Here is a 13727-nt window from a genome sequence, read left to right on the forward strand (position 1 = left end):
TCTTAGCTAGCCGCTCTGCTTATCTCGTTTTCGGTCACTGCTAGTGGCTAGGTCATCCACCACGTTCCACTCAGAGAACACTCAGCCTATGTCTGTGTCCCAAATGGGCCCCTATTCGCTACGTAGTGTACTACTTTTGACCAGAGGGAATAGGAGGACCATGTGGAACTCTTTGTTCTCCTCCTGAGACCAGAACAAAAAACAAACCCAAAGAGACATCCAGGCTGAGATGGATGAGAGAAGGAGAGAGCGAGAGAGAGGAGATGAATAGAGCGAGAGAGCAAGAGTTCCAGGAATTGCGCTGAGGGAGATTTGCAGACGAGCTGAAGCGTTGCCTACGCAGAGACACAGGCGGACAGAGAGACAGTAGTGGAGCAGACAGTCGGACAGACAGACAGTAGTGGAGCAGACAGTCGGACAGGCAGACAGTAGTGGAGCAGACAGTCGGACAGACAGACAGTAGTGGAACAGACAGTCGGACAGACAGACAGTAGTGGAGCAGACAGTCGGACAGACAGACAATAGTGGAGCAGACAGTCGGACAGGCAGACAGTAGTGGAGCAGACAGTCGGACAGGCAGACAATAGTGGAGCAGACAGTCGGACAGACAGACAGTAGTGGAACAGACAGTCGGACAGACAGACAGTAGTGGAACAGACACAGTAGTGGAGCAGACAGTCGGACAGACAGACAGTAGTGGAACAGACACAGTAGTGGAGCAGACAGTCGGACAGACAGACAGTGGAACAGACAGTCGGACAGACAGACAGTAGTGGAACAGACAGACAGTAGTGGAGCAGACGGTCGGACAGACAGACAGTAGTGGAGCAGACAGTCGGACAGACAGACAGTAGTGGAGCAGACAGTCGGACAGACAGACAGTAGTGGAGCAGACAGTCGGACAGACAGGCAATAGTGGAGCAGACAGTCGGACAGACAGGCAATAGTGGAGCAGACAGACAGTAGTGGAGCAGATGGTCGGACAGACAGACAGTAGTGGAGCAGACAGTCGGACAGACAGACAATAGTGGAGCAGACAGTCGGACAGACAGACAGTAGTGGACAAGACAGTCGGACAGACAGACAGTAGTGGACAAGACAGTCGGACAGACAGACAGTAGTGGACAAGACAGTCGGACAGACAGACAGTAGTGGACAAGACAGTCGGACAGACAGACAGTAGTGGAGCAGACGGTCAGACAGACAGTAGTGGAGCAGACAGTCGGACAGACAGACAGTGGTGGACCGGACAGACAGACAGTAGTGGAACAGACCGTCGGACAGACAGACAGTAGTGGAACAGACAGTCGGACAGACAGACAGTAGTGGAGCAGACAGTCGGACAGACAGACAGTAGTGGACCAGACAGTCGGACAGACAGACAGTAGTGGAGCAGATGGTCGGACAGACAGACAGTAGTGGAACAGACAGTCGGACAGACAGTGGTGGACCAGACAGTCGGACAGACAGACAGTAGTGGAACAGACAGTCGGACAGACAGACAGTAGTGGACCAGACAGTCGGACAGACAGACAGTAGTGGAACAGACAGTCGGACAGACAGACAGTGGTGGACCAGACAGTCGGACAGACAGACAGTAGTGGAGCAGACGGTCGGACAGACAGACAGTAGTGGAGCAGACAGTCGGACAGACAGACAGTGGTGGACCAGACAGTCGGACAGACAGACAGTAGTGGAACAGACAGTCGGACAGACAGACAGTGGTGGACCGGACAGACAGACAGTAGTGGAGCAGACGGTCAGACAGACAGTAGTGGAGCAGACAGTCGGACAGACAGACAGTGGTGGAGCAGACAGTCGGACAGACAGACAGTGGTGGACCAGACAGTCGGACAGACAGACAGTGGTGGACCAGACAGTCGGACAGACAGACAGTAGTGGAGCAGACGGTCGGACAGACAGACAGTAGTGGAGCAGACAGTCGGACAGGCAGACAATAGTGGAGCAGACAGTCGGACAGACAGACAGTAGTGGAACAGACAGTCGGACAGACAGACAGTAGTGGAACAGACAGACAGTAGTGGAGCAGACAGTCGGACAGGCAGACAGTAGTGGAGCAGACAGACAATAGTGGAGCAGACAGTCGGACAGACAGACAGTAGTGGAACAGACAGTCGGACAGACAGACAGTAGTGGAACAGACAGACAGTAGTGGAGCAGACAGTCGGACAGACAGACAGTAGTGGAGCAGACAGTCGGACAGACAGGCAATAGTGGAGCAGACAGTCGGACAGACAGACAATAGTGGAGCAGACAGTCGGACAGACAGACAGTAGTGGAACAGACAGTCGGACAGACAGACAGTAGTGGAACAGACAGACAGTAGTGGAGCAGATGGTCGGACAGACAGACAGTAGTGGAGCAGACAGTCGGACAGACAGACAATAGTGGAGCAGACAGTCGGACAGACAGACAGTAGTGGACAAGACAGTCGGACAGACAGACAGTAGTGGACAAGACAGTCGGACAGACAGACAGTAGTGGACAAGACAGTCGGACAGACAGACAGTAGTGGACAAGACAGTCGGACAGACAGACAGTAGTGGAGCAGACGGTCAGACAGACAGTAGTGGAGCAGACAGTCGGACAGACAGACAGTGGTGGACCGGACAGACAGACAGTAGTGGAACAGACCGTCGGACAGACAGACAGTAGTGGAACAGACAGTCGGACAGACAGACAGTAGTGGAGCAGACAGTCGGACAGACAGACAGTAGTGGACCAGACAGTCGGACAGACAGACAGTAGTGGAGCAGACGGTCGGACAGACAGACAGTAGTGGAACAGACAGTCGGACAGACAGTGGTGGACCAGACAGTCGGACAGACAGACAGTAGTGGAACAGACAGTCGGACAGACAGACAGTAGTGGACCAGACAGTCGGACAGACAGACAGTAGTGGAACAGACAGTCGGACAGACAGACAGTGGTGGACCAGACAGTCGGACAGACAGACAGTAGTGGAGCAGACGGTCGGACAGACAGACAGTAGTGGAGCAGACAGTCGGACAGACAGACAGTGGTGGACCAGACAGTCGGACAGACAGACAGTAGTGGAACAGACAGTCGGACAGACAGACAGTGGTGGACCGGACAGTCGGACAGACAGACAGTAGTGGAGCAGACGGTCAGACAGACAGTAGTGGAGCAGACAGTCGGACAGACAGACAGTGGTGGAGCAGACAGTCGGACAGACAGACAGTGGTGGACCAGACAGTCGGACAGACAGACAGTGGTGGACCAGACAGTCGGACAGACAGACAGTAGTGGAGCAGACGGTCGGACAGACAGACAGTGGTGGACCAGACAGTCGGACAGACAGACAGTAGTGGAGCAGACAGTCGGACAGACAGTGGTGGACCAGACAGTCGGACAGACAGCTCCAGTTTGACCATCTGTCAGTCTTACATCATGGCCCACCGTCTCACTACTTCCACCACAGCCCCACTTTTCTCCACACGGAGGCCCTGGCTGGAACACACAGCCTATGGCCCATACTCAAGAGCTGGGACAATAAACCCAAAATTAATATGACCATACCGATCACTTAAGCAGGCATTTTTCTGATTATAGTTCTTCAGCTCTTCTCATGATTTTCTTATGTACACACAGTGAAAACCTTCTGCAATTTAGCCCAATTTCTCCCTTTCACTGTAGAGAAAATTGCATCACCCAGCACCATAAACCCACTGCTGACGTTATCATTGGCTACGTCCCAAATGGGACTGTCCCAAATGGCACCCTATTCAATTCATAGTGAAGTGCACTTCATGGGTAGTAGGGTGCAATTTGAGATTCAACCATTCTTTTTGAATCATAACTGACCTCAAGGTTGTTACATGGAAAGCAGCTGTTCCCTTTACAGAACCCCCCTCTAAACCCCTCCAACCCGATGAGACACTATTTTATATAGAGCCTTAAATCTCCTGCGCACTCCAGCAGAAACATAAATAAGAAATGTCCGATTTATTTCAAACTGACAGGCTTGAGAATCCATATTGGATGCGATGGGCTCGCCATGCCGCGGCCGGCAGTTTCTCTCGCTTTCTCTCTCTCACTCTCTCTCTGTCCCTCTCGCTCTTTCTGTCCCTCTGTCCCTCTCGCTTTCTCTCTGTCCCTCTCGCTTTCTCTCTGTCCCTCTCGCTTTCTCTCTGTCGCTCTCTCTGTCCCTGTCGCTCTCTCTGTCCCTGTCGCTCTCTCTGTCCCTGTCGCTCTCTCTGTCCCTCTCGCTCTCTCTGTCCCTCTCGCTCTCTCTGTCCCTCTCGCTCTCTCTGTCCCTCTCGCTCTCTCTGTCCCTCTCGCTCTCTCTGTCCCTCTCGCTCTCTCTGTCCCTGTCGCTCTCTCTGTCCCTGTCGCTCTCTCTGTCCCTGTCGCTCTCTCTGTCCCTGTCGCTCTCTCTGTCCCTGTCGCTCTCTCTGTCCCTCTCGCTCTCTCTGTCCCTGTCGCTCTCTCTGTCCCTCTCGCTCTCTCTGTCCCTCTCGCTCTCTCTGTCCCTCTCGCTCTCTCTGTCCCTCTCGCTCTCTCTGTCCCTCTCGCTCTCTCTGTCCCTCTCGCTCTCTCTGTCCCTCTCGCTCTCTGTCCCTCTCGCTCTCTCTGTCCCTCTCGCTCTCTCTGTCCCTCTCGCTCTTTCTGTCCCTCTCTCTCGCTCTTTTTCATTGACATGCTATGTTGCCATCTGTGGGCCCTAGTCCCCCCCCCCCCACACACACACAAAAACTCAACCCCACGTCCCATTCCCTACTTTAAGAGCCACTCTGCTGACATCTCCGGCCCTGTGCGGGGTGTGTGCGTTTCTTGTGTGTGTGTTTTCTTTGTGTGTGCGTGCCTGTGTGTGTGTGACTGGGGTGAGGCGAAGTGAGGTGAATCACTCTTGGCTGAAACGCCGGAGCAGGACAATGTGTCCTGTGTCTCTGGAAAGGACCAGCTGGAGTACAACTTACTTGTATACAAGTACAAATACCCCCTTCTTCTTCTTCTTCATCTTCTTCATCTTCTTCATCTTCTTCATCTTCTTCATCTTCATCTTCTGCGTTCTCCTTTCCAGCAGCCTCAGTTCTCCTCTTCCCCTAAATCCTCACTCACTCACTCACTCACTCACTCACTCACTCACTCACTCACTCACTCACTCACTCACTCACTCACTCACTCACCTCTCTCAACTCTCGCTCTCACCTCTCTCAACTCTCGCTCTCACCTCTCTCAACTCTCGCTCTCACCTCTCGCTCTCACCTCTCTCAACTCTCGCTCTCACCTCTCTCAACTCTCGCTCTCACCTCTCTCAACTCTCGCTCTCACCTCTCTCAACTCTCGCTCTCACCTCTCAGCTCTCGCTCTCAGCTCTCGCTCTCACCTCTCAGCTCTCGCTCTCACCTCTCAGCTCTCGCTCTCACCTCTCAACTCTCGCTCTCACCTCTCAGCTCTCGCTCTCACCTCTCAGCTCTCGCTCTCACCTCTCAGCTCTCGCTCTCACCTCTCAGCTCTCGCTCTCACCTCTCAGCTCTCGCTCTCAACTCTCGCTCTCACCTCTCTCAACTCTCGCTCTCACCTCTCTCAACTCTCGCTCTCACCTCTCTCAACTCTCGCTCTCACCTCTCTCTTTAAATTTCAATTCAATTTGTTTTATTGGCATGATGTAACAATGTACATATTGCCAAAGCTTACTTTGAAAATGTACAATATTAAAATAATAATAATCAATATTGTCAATGGGACAACGCTAACAAATATAATCATGGGTCAAAATAACCATACATTGAACAATAACAATAAGCACAGAGGTCATGTGCAAGTTGGTTGGTCTGTCAGACACTCCCTCATCTTGTGGCAGGCAGCTGTGTAGGGCGCTGGCCAGGTCGCAGTTGTAAATGAGAACTTGTTCTCAACTGGCCGACCTGGTTAAATAAAGTCAGATCTGGATGTGGCCATTCTGGAACCAGGTTGCTTGGCATGCAGCACATACAAGTAAGTGTGTGTGTGTGTGTGTGTGTGTGTGTGTGTGTGTGATTGTGCAAGCCCTTGAACGTGACTCCAATTGAGCTGCAACCAAACACACACACTCCCTTTCTCGGCTGCTTCCATGGACAGAGTCATGATGGTAATGACTTGTATCTTCCCATACTGGTACCTGACTCTCCCCACTAATTACACTTGTATAGCTTTGGTTTTTATATAAATAACCACTTGTTAATCACTTTTATATCGGTGATCGTCACATAAAAAGCCGCCCATATGGGTCGTATATTGTGTGAGGCATTAAATTGGTGCTGAATTACAGTTTTATGGCGCAGGCTGTCCAGGCCGTGATTGATACCAGTGACACTTGGCCTGAGAGGGGATGTGTGGCTGTGTTTGGCCATTCCATAAATGTACCAAACAGAGCTTTCTGCTAGTGCTCTCAACTTCCCCATGGCTCAGCATAGTGCCAGGCTAGCAAGCAACCCAGACCTGGGTGTGGAAAGGGTTTTTCTTTTAAGTAGTTTAGGTTAGCTTCATTTATATTAGTGGGTTTTGCACTTTGGGGGTTATTCCATTGGTTCCATTATGCTGCGGCAAGCTAGGCCAATATCAAGGATCACAAAAACTGTTTTCGACCCAGGTCTGATAGAAAACGTGTGGGTTTGATGAATTCCCACCTTGACACTTTCAATGCATACAATTTGCATTCATAGTACATCACATGAAGAAGGTGTAGCCAAGTGTGTCATAAGACTTGCTGTGAGCAGTCATTACAGCTCATAGCTCCTTATAGCAGCTCATATAAATGCACAATGTACTCATAACACATTGGTGGCTAATAGGAACTAAGGAGTCCCAGAAGGTCTCGAGGCTCCATGAAATGGCCTGTGTTTTGCTTTCAGATGATTTCTGACTTTGTTTTGTTTGGCGGTGCCAAGCCTTTTTCCTGTTACACACACACACACACACATATATATATATATATATATATATATATATATATATATATATATATATATACATATATACATGAACGTAGCCACACACACACATACATGAACGTAGCCACACACACACTCATGAACACACACACTCCCCAGATCAGCTCCATTCATCTCCTTTGCTTTATTGGCTATGGACTGTTCAAGGACACGGCTCATGTTGCTAGTGGTTACTGTTAGTGAAGTGACCTGTCAGAGACCTGTTACATTTTGTGTGAAAGACAGACCCAGAGACATCTTTTCTGGAACTGCTGTTTCTTCTTCACGTGCGTGTGCCTTACTGTTTGTCAGTGTGAACACGCGAGTGTCAACAATGCTTTTGACTCTCTCGTTCTTTGTCATGTCTCTCATTCTTTCACTCTCCTCTCTTTCTCTCTGTCTCTCTCTACTTTCTTTCTTTTCTTTCTCTTGCTATCAGTCTCTCTCTCTCTTCTTGTCCCCCTGTTCTCCATCCTTCTGACTCGGATAACTACGGTTCAATTTCCAAGCTATCTTGCCTTGTTTTAGAGTTTTAGAGTCCTGTTTATCTCTTTTTAAACTTCTCATGATATACACTGCTCAAAAAAGTAAAGGGAACACTTAAACAACACAATGTAACTTCAAGTCAATCACACTTCTGGTAAATCAAACTGTCCACTTAGGAAGCAACACTGATTGACAATAAATGTAACATGCTGTTATGGAAATGGAATAGACAACAGGTGGAAATTTTAGGCAATTAGCAAGACACCCCCAATAAAGGAGTGGTTCTGCAGGTGGGGACCACAGACCACTTCTCAGTTCCTATGCTTCCTGGCTGATGTTTTTGTCACTTTTGAATGCTGGCGGTGCTTTCACTCTAGTGGTAGCATGAGACTTGAGTCTACAACCCACACAAGTGGCTCAGGTAGTGCAGCTCATCCAGGATGGCACATCAATGCGAGCTGTGGCAAGAAGGTTTGCTGTGTCTGTCAGCGTAGTGTCCAGAGCATGGAGGCGCTACCAGGAGACAGGCCAGTACATCAGGAGACGTGGAGGAGGCCGTAGGAGGGCAACAACCCAGCAGCAGGACCGCTACCTCCGCCTTTGTGCAAGGAGGAGCAGGAGGAGCACTGCCAGAGCCCTGCAAAATGACCTCCAGCAGGCCACAAATGTGCATGTGTCTGCTCAAACGGTCAGAAACAGACTCCATGAGGGTGGTATGAGGGCCCGACGTCCACAGGTGGGGGTTGTGCTTACAGCCCAACACCGTGCAGGACGTTTGGCATTTGCCAGAGAACACCAAGATTGGCAAAATCGCCACTGGCGCCCTGTGCTCTTCACAGATGAAAGCAGGTTCACACTGAGCACATGTAATAATAATAATAATATGCCATTTAGCAGACGCTTTTATCCAAAGCGACTTACAGTCATGTGTGCATACATTCTACGTATGGGTGGTCCCGGAATCGAACCCACTACCCTGGCGTTACAAGCGCCATGCTCTACCAACTGAGCTACAGAAGGACCACGACATGTGACAGAGTCTGGAGACGCTGTGGAGAACGTTCTGCTGCCTGCAACATCCTCCAGCATGACCGGTTTGGCGGTGGGTCAGTCATGGTGTGGGGTGGCATTTCTTTGGGGGGGCAGCACAGCCCTCCATGTGCTCGCAAGAGGTAGCCTGACTGCCATTAGGTACCGAGATGAGATCCTCAGACCCCTTGTGAGACCATATGCTGGTGCGGTTGGCCCTGGGTTCCTCCTAATGCAAGACAATGCTAGACCTCATGTGGTTGGAGTGTTTCAGCAGTTCCTGTAAGAGGAAGGCATTGATGCTATGGACTGGCCCGCCCGTTCCCCAGACCTGAATCCAATTGAGCACATCTGGGACATCATGTCTCGCTCCATCCACCAACGCCACGTTGCACCACAGACTGTCCAGGAGTTGGCGGATGCTTTAGTCCAGGTCTGAGAGGAGATCCCTCAGGAGACCATCGGCCACCTCATCAGGAGCATGCCCAGGCGTTGTAGGGAGGTCATACAGGCACGCCGAGGCCACACACACTACTGAGCCTCATTTTGACTTGTTTTAAGGACATTACATCAAAGTTGGATCAGCCTGTAGTGTGGTTTTCCACTTTAATTTTGAGTGTGACACCAAATCCAGACCTCCATGGGTTGATAAATTTGATTTCCATTGATAATTTTTGTGTGATTTTGTTGTCAGCACATTCAACTATGTAAAGAAAAAAGTATTTAATAAGAATATTTCATTCATTCAGATCTAGGATGTGTTATTTTAGTGTTCCCTTTATTCTTTTGAGCAGTGTACTTAATCAGCACCAGACTGTTTTTAGACCTTGACATAGCAGTGTTTCAGCGTCTACACTCTTAGACCAGGGATGGGCAACTCCAGTCGTCGGAGGCCTGATTGGTGTCACGCTTTTGCCCCAGTCCCAGCTGACACACCTCAATCCAATAATCACCTAATCATGATCTTCAGTTAGTTTAATCAGCTGTGTTTTCTAGGGATGTGGACAAAGTGTGACGTCTCACCGTCCCATGAGGACTGGAGTTGACCATCCCTGTCGTAGATGATGTGTTATATGTTTTAGACAATAAAAGGGTGACGTCTCTCTGTCCCCTGAGGACTGGAGTTGACCATCCCTGTCGTAGATGATGAGTTATATGTTTTAGACAATAAAAGGGTGACGTCTCTCCGTCCCCTGAGGACTGGAGTTGACCATCCCTGTCGTAGATGATGTGTTATATGTTTTAGACAATAAAAGTGTGACGTCTCACCGTCCCCTGAGGACTGGAGTTGACCATCCCTGTCGTAGATGATGTGTTATATGTTTTAGACAATAAAAGGGTGACGTCTCTCCGTCCCCTGAGGACTGGAGTTGACCATCCCTGTCGTAGATGATGTGTTATATGTTTTAGACAATAAAAGGGTGACGTCTCACCGTCCCCTGAGGACTGGAGTTGACCATCCCTGTCATAGATGATGAGTTATATGTTTTAGACAATAAAAGGGTGACGTCTCACCGTCCCCTGAGGACTGGAGTTGACCATCCCTGTCATAGATGATGTGTTATATGTTTTAGACAATAAAAGGGTGACGTCTCACCGTCCCCTGAGGACTGGAGTTGACCATCCCTGTCATAGATGATGAGTTATATGTTTTAGACAATAAAAGGGTGACGTCTCTCTGTCCCCTGAGGACTGGAGTTGACCATCCCTGTCATAGATGATGAGTTATATGTTTTAGACAATAAAAGGGTGACGTCTCACCGTCCCCTGAGGACTGGAGTTGACCATCCCTGTCGTAGATGATGTGTTATATGTTTTAGACAATAAAAGGGTGACGTCTCACCGTCCCCTGAGGACTGGAGTTGACCATCCCTGTCATAGATGATGTGTTATATGTTTTAGACAATAAAAGGGTGACGTCTCACCGTCCCCTGAGGACTGGAGTTGACCATCCCTGTCATAGATGATGTGTTATATGTTTTAGACAATAAAAGGGTGACGTCTCACCGTCCCCTGAGGACTGGAGTTGACCATCCCTGTCGTAGATGATGAGTTATATGTTTTAGACAATAAAAGTGTGACGTCTCACCGTCCCCTGAGGACTGGAGTTGACCATCCCTGTCGTAGATGATGTGTTATATGTTTTAGACAATAAAAGGGTGACGTCTCACCGTCCCCTGAGGACTGGAGTTGACCATCCCTGTCATAGATGATGAGTTATATGTTTTAGACAATAAAAGGGTGACGTCTCTCTGTCCCCTGAGGACTGGAGTTGACCATCCCTGTCATAGATGATGTGTTATATGTTTTAGACAATAAAAGGGTGACGTCTCACCGTCCCCTGAGGACTGGAGTTGACCATCCCTGTCATAGATGATGAGTTATATGTTTTAGACAATAAAAGTGTGACGTCTCACCGTCCCCTGAGGACTGGAGTTGACCATCCCTGTCATAGATGATGAGTTATATGTTTTAGACAATAAAAGGGTGACGTCTCACCGTCCCCTGAGGACTGGAGTTGACCATCCCTGTCATAGATGATGAGTTATATGTTTTAGACAATAAAAGGGTGACGTCTCTCTGTCCCCTGAGGACTGGAGTTGACCATCCCTGTCATAGATGATGTGTTATATGTTTTAGACAATAAAAGGGTGACGTCTCTCTGTCCCCTGAGGACTGGAGTTGACCATCCCTGTCGTAGATGATGTGTTATATGTTTTAGACAATAAAAGGGTGACGTCTCTCTGTCCCCTGAGGACTGGAGTTGACCATCCCTGTCGTAGATGATGTGTTATATGTTTTAGACAATAAAAGGGTGACGTCTCACCGTCCCCTGAGGACTGGAGTTGACCATCCCTGTCATAGATGATGTGTTATATGTTTTAGACAATAAAAGGGTGACGTCTCTCTGTCCCCTGAGGACTGGAGTTGACCATCCCTGTCGTAGATGATGTGTTATATGTTTTAGACAATAAAAGGGTGACGTCTCTCTGTCCCCTGAGGACTGGAGTTGACCATCCCTGTCGTAGATGATGTGTTATATGTTTTAGACAATAAAAGGGTGACGTCTCACCGTCCCCTGAGGACTGGAGTTGACCATCCCTGTCGTAGATGATGTGTTATATGTTTTAGACAATAAAAGGGTGACGTCTCTCTGTCCCCTGAGGACTGGAGTTGACCATCCCTGTCGTAGATGATGTGTTATATGTTTTAGACAATAAAAGGGTGACGTCTCTCCGTCCCCTGAGGACTGGAGTTGACCATCCCTGTCGTAGATGATGTGTTATATGTTTTAGACAATAAAAGGGTGACATCTCACCGTCCCCTGAGGACTGGAGTTGACCATCCCTGTCATAGATGATGAGTTATATGTTTTAGACAATAAAAGGGTGACGTCTCTCTGTCCCCTGAGGACTGGAGTTGACCATCCCTGTCATAGATGATGAGTTATATGTTTTAGACAATAAAAGTGTGACGTCTCACCGTCCCCTGAGGACTGAAGTTGACCATCCCTGTCGTAGATGATGTGTTATATGTTTTAGACAATAAAAAACAACGTGCTGCTGTATTTATTCACCTGTCCAAGGTGTTTCATATGGTTCACCATTTCTTCCTTGTTCAAAGGTTGTCTGAAATGGGTGTAAATCAGGCATGTTACAATTGGTTCAAGAGCGGACAGGACACAATGTGTGCTTACTGATGGCATCAATTCTAGTGTCCTCAATATTATGAAAAGTTTTTGGGCCTGTTTTCATCACTATTTCTGTAAATAATATTGGTCTGTCTGATAAAACCTGTAACATTCATCTCTATGTGGATCCTATAGTTATTTACTTCTGTGCCATTCATGACCTTCAGCATGGTTTTGACGCAATACAAAAATCACTCATCTTAAATTAGTGCTAAATGCTAATAAAACCAAGCTTATGTTGTTCTCTAGGTCTCATAATAGTGACCTGCATATTTGCACATTGAAAGGACCCCAAATTGACAAAGTTTCCTATTATAAGTACTTGGATTGCCGATTTAAACTCTCTTTTAAAACACACGTTGAAAAATTGACAAAAAGGCTGAGTCAAGATTTGGTTTCTTTTATAGAAATAAATCATGCCTCACTTTGGAAAGTAGAAGGAAGGACAGCCTGTTTTCAAATCAAATTACATTTTATTAGTCACATGCTCTGAATACAACAGTGAAAGGCTTACATAGAAGCCCCTAACCAACAATGCAGTTAACAAAATACCAATAAGATTAAGAAATAAAAGTAACAAGTAGTTAAAGAGCAGCAGTAAAATAACAATAGCGAGACGATATACAGGCGGTACTGGTACAGAGGGCATACCGGGGTTCCTTTGAAACCATTGTATTGTCTATTACACTGCGTTTTGTATAGTTCTGTTGCCGGGGAATCTTAGGCTACCAGAAGGGCCCAGCATTGGCTACGTTTTGTATATAAATTGGTTCTTCAGATACTACCTCATTTAACGTTTAAATTGGAGATCCAGCCATTTTCAGATCTACTCTCGGGACTGGCAGATCTACTCTCGGGACTGGCTGATTTGCTCTCGGGACTGGCTGATTTGCTCTCGGGACTGGCTGATTTGCTCTCGGGACTGGCTGATTTGCTCTCGGGACTGGCTGATTTGCTCGGGACTGGCTGATCTACTCTCGGGACTGGCTGATTTGCTCTCGGGACTGGCTGATTTGCTCTCGGGACTGGCTGATTTGCTCTCGGGACTGGCTGATTTGCTCTCGGGACTGGCTGATTTGCTCTCGGGACTGGCTGATTTGCTCTAGGGACTGGCTGATCTGCTCTCGGGACTGGCTGATCTGCTCTCGGGACTGGCTGATCTGCTCTCGGGACTGGCTGATCTGCTCTCGGGACTGGCTGATCTGCTCTCGGGACTGGCTGATCTGCTCTCGGGACTGGCTGATCTGCTCTCGGGACTGGCTGATCTGCTCTCGGGACTGGCTGATCTGCTCTCGGGACTGGCTCATCTGCTCTCGGGACTGGCTCATCTGCTCTCGGGACTGGCTCATCTGCTCTCGGGACTGGCTCATCTGCTCTCGGGACTGGCTCATCTGCTCTCGGGACTGGCTCATCTGCTCTCGGGACTGGCTGTTTCTGGAGGTCCCGCGGGTCTCCACTGACCTGAGGAAAAGTGCTTTTAGATTTTATGCCCCCAGCTCATGGGATGGCCTTCAAATTTTAAATTAGACTTGCTTGTTTAGATGGAGTGTAAGGAAGGTGATATG

The 13727-nt window shown here is 48.6% G+C and overlaps 1 protein-coding gene across 2 annotated transcripts in view; it reads left to right on the plus strand.

Annotated features, from left to right (window-relative positions):
* LOC118400675 (inaD-like protein) overlaps positions 1-13727 on the plus strand; it is a 309349-nt gene that overhangs the window by 101254 nt on the left and 194368 nt on the right. The window lies entirely within an intron of this gene.

This window comes from Oncorhynchus keta, chromosome 22 (assembly GCF_023373465.1).
Source record: "Oncorhynchus keta strain PuntledgeMale-10-30-2019 chromosome 22, Oket_V2, whole genome shotgun sequence".
Classification (NCBI taxonomy): domain Eukaryota; kingdom Metazoa; phylum Chordata; class Actinopteri; order Salmoniformes; family Salmonidae; genus Oncorhynchus; species Oncorhynchus keta.